The following is a 6,298-nucleotide window of genomic DNA, read 5'->3' as shown; positions in this document are numbered from 1 at the left end:
ACCCCAATGATCCTCCAGATGAGGGGGCAAGCGTCCAGTCTGATCAGGAACCCTTCCTCCTACACATGAGGAGCTGTGAGGCAGGCAGGAAGCCACCAAGTGCATCAGGAGAAAATGGAGGGCTGGTTAGCCTTGAGGGTATGGACAGGAGACAATGAGACAGAAAATAATGTAAAAAACAAGCAAACAAAAAAATGCCAAGTCCAAAAGTCAGGAAGCAGCCTGATAATGTGCAGGGCCCTCAGTGAGCCCTGTGTCTGCTGTGACTGTGGCTGAGAGGTCCTCTGTGAGATACCATTGGTGTGCCCTGTGTCTGCAGCGAGATACCATAGCTCTGATCTCTTGGCACCCACCTTGTCTCTGGACCTCATCAGCATCTCCCTGAGAGTCATTCTTCACCACACGCCTGGTGCCAAGCTGTCTTCTCCTGCACATCCACCCCAAGTTCTCATGCCCCAGTCCTGCTGCCTCAGTGGTCACCCGTGGGCTTAGTAAATAGCCCTCTGTGTCCTCCCCTCCCCTGTCCCCATGCTCATGGAAGTTTTGGTGAAGTGGACAGTTCACTAAGCCAAGTTCCAAGAACGAGGTCTTTGATTCTTAACTGGGCTGCTTCCGAATCAGTGATCAGGACCTTCCTTCATCTCTCTTTGCCTTACATCTGAGTCTAGAAATGACCAGCTGCGCTCTAGTCTCTGTGCATGGAGACTCCCATGTGCCAGCATAGAAGTGTGCTTCAGTGAGCTGGGGAATCACTGTTGTTGAAATGCAGACAACAGTGCCATGTCCAAATCATGTATACAATCTGTGCAGTCCTAGCTCATATCTGCTGACAAATTTTCTGTCCCCAGAAAAAAAAATTCAAACTCTATTCTAAGGCACCTCTAGATGTGCTTGAACCTCCAATTTTGTTCAAAACATCTCACTGCTGTTGAGCAAGTTCCAATTCATGGCAGTCCTCCGTAGTGACCCTGCAGAGAGTTTTCTGAGACTATCGTGAAAAAGGTAGGAAATTGCCTGTCTTTCCTCCTCAGAGTCAGGTGCATGGGGACTACAGAAGCTTTAGGCCTCTGAGTAGCTGTGCAACTCCCTGTGGACTGCGTCACCAGAGCTGCCAACACATTGGTCAGGAGACAAAATACTACTTGTTTATACCTCCCAGGAACATCTGTAAAACAAGTATTTTTAAAAACTAAGCGTAACATACCTCCTAGTTACCATAGTGCCCAATAAAAGTCAAAGCAGCAAAACAAACTCCCAATTCCACTCCAGCATGCCGATTTCACCCTGACAGCCCTCCACTGGCCTCCACTGTGAGAAACAAGACGAGGCTACCCATCTTTCTCCCTCTGGATGACTCGTGAATTCAAGCAGCTAAGTGCCAACATGTAACCCATTCCACCACCATGGCTCCAAAAATCAAGGCACAATAGGTATTTAATAGAAATGAGCAATTATTTATAAGAAGCTGTACTACAATCCTAAAGGCACGCAGTTCAAATCTACCAGCTGTTTGGTGGGAGAAAGATGGGTAATCTCCTCCTGTGTGATTTGAAAATCCCCCAGAGGATCAGCTGTGGGTTGATTCCAACTTGATAGTACACAACAACAACAAAGTCAGTGATAAAGAAGAATGGGGGAGAGTTCTCGCCTCCAAAGTCTGTTTAGAGCTCTTAGCACATAAGCAGGCTTTATTCCTGGTTTCCATTGCTAGTGTTGGTAAAGGTCTCACTGGAATTCAAGAGGGGAAAGAAAAGGCTCAGGAAGGAAGTTAGCTAACGCTTCCTCCTGCTTTGCATCAGGCCTGACACATCTACTTCTCCTGGCCCCCAGGGGAGCTTGCGCCAGCAGGGAATTCACAGATCCACCAATCTCATCCTGCTCCCAGGGCCTACCAGAATCTTTGAGGAGGGCTGATAGGGAGTGACATGACTCAGACCCTCCAGGGTGCCCATCTGCCAGCTCACTCACTGCGTGTCTTGTGCAGATAGGAATGAGCAATGACAGTAGGTCAACTCATGCATGTGCGTTGTGTGCTCAAGTGGAGGGGTAATTCTGTGCAAAGCACTTAATACTATAGGGTGTGTATGTGAGAAACAACAAAATCGTCAACAAAATTATTCCTCAGGAGCACGAAGTGTATGGACCAACAGACAGGCAGATGGATATTAAGTCAATACGGACTCATACTGAACTTTTGTTGTTGTTATGTGCTATCTCATAGGAAATGACTCATAGCCAACTTTCCAGAGGTTTTTCAGAGGCTATAAATCACACAGGAGGAGATTGCCCACCTTTTTCCTGCAGAGCAGCTGATAGATCCAAATCACCTACCTTTGGGTTGGCAGCACGACCACAGCTCCCTTAAACATGACATAATGAACTGTGCCCTGTCCTGTGTCCTTCACATAATCACCAGCCCTTCATCACGACTATCATGGCATTTCACCTCACCAAGGTTCTGCCTCTCTCACTGGTCCTCTCCTTGATCAAACATAATGATTTTTTCCAGAACTTTATCCCTGCTGGTGACTTACCTGAAATCACTGGATCACATCATGCTTTGTAGTGCTGATAAGATTTTTATTGTAGGGAGTTGTGCTGCCAACCCACATGCGGGCAGTTTGAATTCACCAAGTGCTCCAAGGGAGATTTCAATGGACAATTTATAGCCTTTTAAAACCCACCGGAAGCTCAGCTGAGTTGGTTCTGACTTAATGGCAAGGAGCTAAACTGAACTTTTGGAAGTAGATCATCAGAACTTAATCCAGAAGTCCCCGGGAAATCTGTCCCCCATGGGTGACCCAGTTAGTTTGCTATTTATTATTACTATTATTATTATTATTATTATTATTACTGCTACTACTACTATTCATTTTCATGAACATTTACAGAGATTTTGGATTTCCATTCATTCATTGTTGCACTTTTCTCCCTGCCCCCTTTCCCCCCAGTTCGCTCCTCTCTTAGAAAAGCAAAAGAAAAATTCATTCATTGGTATACAGTCCCCCGGACCCCCGCACCTTCCCCCTCCCCAAGTCCACTTCACTATGCAACCTTAATTCTGGACTCCTGTGATAACCATAATACCCTATCATATATTGTTTTTAAACTGTTCTCTCCCTTATCTGTTTCAATGCAGCATAAATAATTTATCCAGTTTTTCTCAGTCTTATCCCAACCCTGATGTCAGTCCCATTCTACAACAGCGGAACTATGCAACATTTGTCTTTTTGTGACTGAGATATTTTACTCAGCATAATGTCCTCCAGGGCCACCCATTTTGAATAATATTGCATGAGTTCTTTGTTTTTCAATGCAGTGTAGTATTCCATCGTGTGACTGACTATACCACAGCTTCTCTATCCATTCATTTGTTGATGGGCATTTAGGTTGTTTCCAACTCCTTGCTACTGTGAACAAAGCCACGATAAACGTGGATGGGTGGGGGGAATATATCTGCTTAGATGGTTGTTATGGTCTCTTTAGGGCATATTCCCAGTAGTAGAATTGCTGGGTCAAATGGTATCTCTATTTGCAACTTTTTGAGAAAGCGCTACACCACTTTCCACAGTGGCTACACCATTTTACACTTCCACCAACAGTGAATAAGGGTTCCAGTTTCTCCACAACCTCGCCAGCATTTGTTGCTTGCTGTTCCGTTAAACTTTGCTATTCTTACTGGGGTGAGATGGTATCTCAGTTGTTTTGATTTGCATCTCTCTTAAAGTTAGGTATTTTGAACATTTCCTCATGTGCTTGTTGGCCATCTGAGTGTCATCTTTGGTGAAGTGTCTGTTCATATCCTGTGCCCATTTTTCAATTGGATTATTTACCTTTAGCTTCTTGTGGTGCTCAAGTATTTTATAAATTCTAGATATAAGTCCCTTATCTGACATGTCATTACCAAATACTTTTTCCCAGTTTGTGGCTTCCATTTTTACCCTGTTGGAGAAGTTTTTGGATGTGCATAGAGATTTGATTCTTAGAAGGTCTCATTCATCTATTTTATCTTCTCCTGGTTGTAGATTTTTCAGGATGCTTTGAAGGTTGTTTATATTGTGGATTAGAACTTCTAGGGTTCTTACAAGCTTCTTTTTAATGAAGTTTATAGTCTTGGTTTTAGTCCTAGGTCCATGATCCACCTTGAGTTGGTTTTTGTGTATGGAGTGAGGTGTGGGTCTTGCTTGAGTCTTTTGCAGGTATTTTTTCAATTTTGCCAACACCATTTGTTAAAAATATTGTCTTTTAATAAAGAAATTAAATTAAAAAAAATGTCTTTTCACCACTTAACTGATTTAATCTCTTTGTTAAAAATCACTTGACCGTTGGTAGACGGGCTGATTTCCAGGTTCCCAGTTCCAGCTAGTTTGAAATACCAATGGCACAGCTTTCAGCATTGTTACAGTGCACAAGCCACACTAGGACACCACACTGGCAGACATGTGGGATAGAGGTAGGATATAGATGTGTCTTTGACTCTCCTCTTTAACCTTCCAGTCTTTCACTGATCTAAGGTTAGCTTTGGGCCAGGAGACTTTCGAAAGGGAACAGATCGCTCAGCACATCTTGTAGTTTTAGCATGAATTTCAACAGCTTCCAGTGGAGCCTGTATGTTGATATTCTTCTGACACCTTTGTGCTCAAATCGGAGTGGAGGAGTCCGGTGGAGTCTAATATTTGGTGTGGTAACTTCATCAGCTTGCAAGGATGGCAATGCAAGCGGCTAAGAGGCCAAACGTTTGCCTTCTGCCTGAAGTAAAGTGGATTTTGTATATAATAAATTTGCCTTACAAAATAACAGCTGAATAAATGTATGATATATTTGGGAAATATATATGGACCTATTCATCAAAGCAGAGTGGGCAGTACACCTGAAACTAGAGAAATTGCTTATGTGGTCTATGAAGACATCTTTGACACCAAGAATGCATGGGGTCACCTGTTGAGATTCAATGTTTGTAACAGATACCTCGTGGTTTTATAGTATAATGCCAACAGGGCATTTCAGAAGATGGAAACAAAGGAGGAGAAGGAGGAACAGTTGAAGCTTCTGAAGAATAAATATGGCATCAACATGGATCCAATAAACACTGTTTTCTTCATTTTAATTTTGAACTGAAATCCTTGAATCTCTGCCTCCACCACATTTTTCCCTTTTTTATAATTAATACTAAGTGTTGTAATTATTTTATATTCATAATTACCTGCTTAAACATTGCTGCATGTTAATAAATAAATTGTAGTTTTTTGTAAAACAAACAAAAAGATGGGACTGGGGTGTGTAGTGAAAAGGAGGCTAGAAATAGAAACTGAATACTGAAAAGTCTTGAATTTTAGTATAAGAAGTCCTGACTTCATTCCCAAGGATTGACTTCCCTAGAAATGCACCCCTCTACACACCTTCAGCAGAGGGCAGCTGCCCTACATCAGGGAAACAGCTGGCCCCCAGATGGCTCCATCCAGGCAGCCCCTGCTATTGGTCCCTTCAGTGCACAGGCCTTCTGCCAGACCTTGGTCAAGTGTCCAGGTCTCCAGTTTAATCCCCAGCTCCTCTCCACAAGTCCACATGAAAACCTAGTCCCCAATCCCATCTTGAGGACTCAAATTTGCCTACTCCTCTAGAGGCAGAGAAGTACTTGAAGGAGCTCATCCATCCCTCACAGTCATGTTTTGGGTTCAAACCATTTTATGCCACAAAGACCTCAAAGCAAGAGCACTTGAAGAGAAAACACTATCAGGTAGAACACAAATCCTGAATCTCTGAGGGTTTTCGCAGAGGAGTAATGTGATCCAGTCGACATACACATTCTAATTCATGACACCAATTGCAGTCTCCACAATGTAGCACCATTTTCCACACATTATCCCTGTGCTCACCACTTCCATCCACTCTTCTGTCCTATCTTGTCCTCCAGAGCTTTATCCCCAGCAAATGCTGCTTTCAGTGTCATAGACTTGGTTATCCTGGTGTTAGCGTTGTTGTACAATTTATAATGTTATTCATTTTGTTTTATATTTTTCTCCCACTCTACCCAGGTCTTCCTATTGTGACCCTTTCAGGACACTGGTGGTGGTAGCTGGGCACCATCTAGTTCTGCTGGTCTTAAGGTTGTAGTGTCTGAGAGTTTAGTGGTCCATTGGTTCTTTGAACTAATTATTTTGTCTTCGATCTTCTTCACTCTTCTTTGCTTTCATTGGGAAAAACCAGTTGTTGCACATTGGATGGCTACTCAGACTTTCCTTCATTATTCATCAAAGTTGGAGGGAGGACATTGTCTGTATGGGCTGCCTCTGCTTAA

The 6,298-nt window shown here is 43.1% G+C and overlaps 1 pseudogene; it reads left to right on the top strand.

Annotated features, from left to right (window-relative positions):
* The first annotated feature begins 4,706 nt into the window (after nt 1-4,706).
* On the top strand, nt 4,707-5,118 carry LOC102874428 (annotated as a pseudogene).
* The last annotated feature ends 1,180 nt before the right edge of the window (nt 5,119-6,298 follow it).

The sequence above is a fragment of the Elephantulus edwardii genome, unplaced genomic scaffold (assembly GCF_000299155.1).
Source record: "Elephantulus edwardii isolate Elephantulus edwardi_28Jun2011 unplaced genomic scaffold, EleEdw1.0 scaffold00333, whole genome shotgun sequence".
Lineage (NCBI taxonomy): Eukaryota > Metazoa > Chordata > Mammalia > Macroscelidea > Macroscelididae > Elephantulus > Elephantulus edwardii.
The sequence above is the reverse complement of the archived record's forward strand: the minus strand, read 5'-3'. Positions and strand labels throughout refer to the sequence as shown.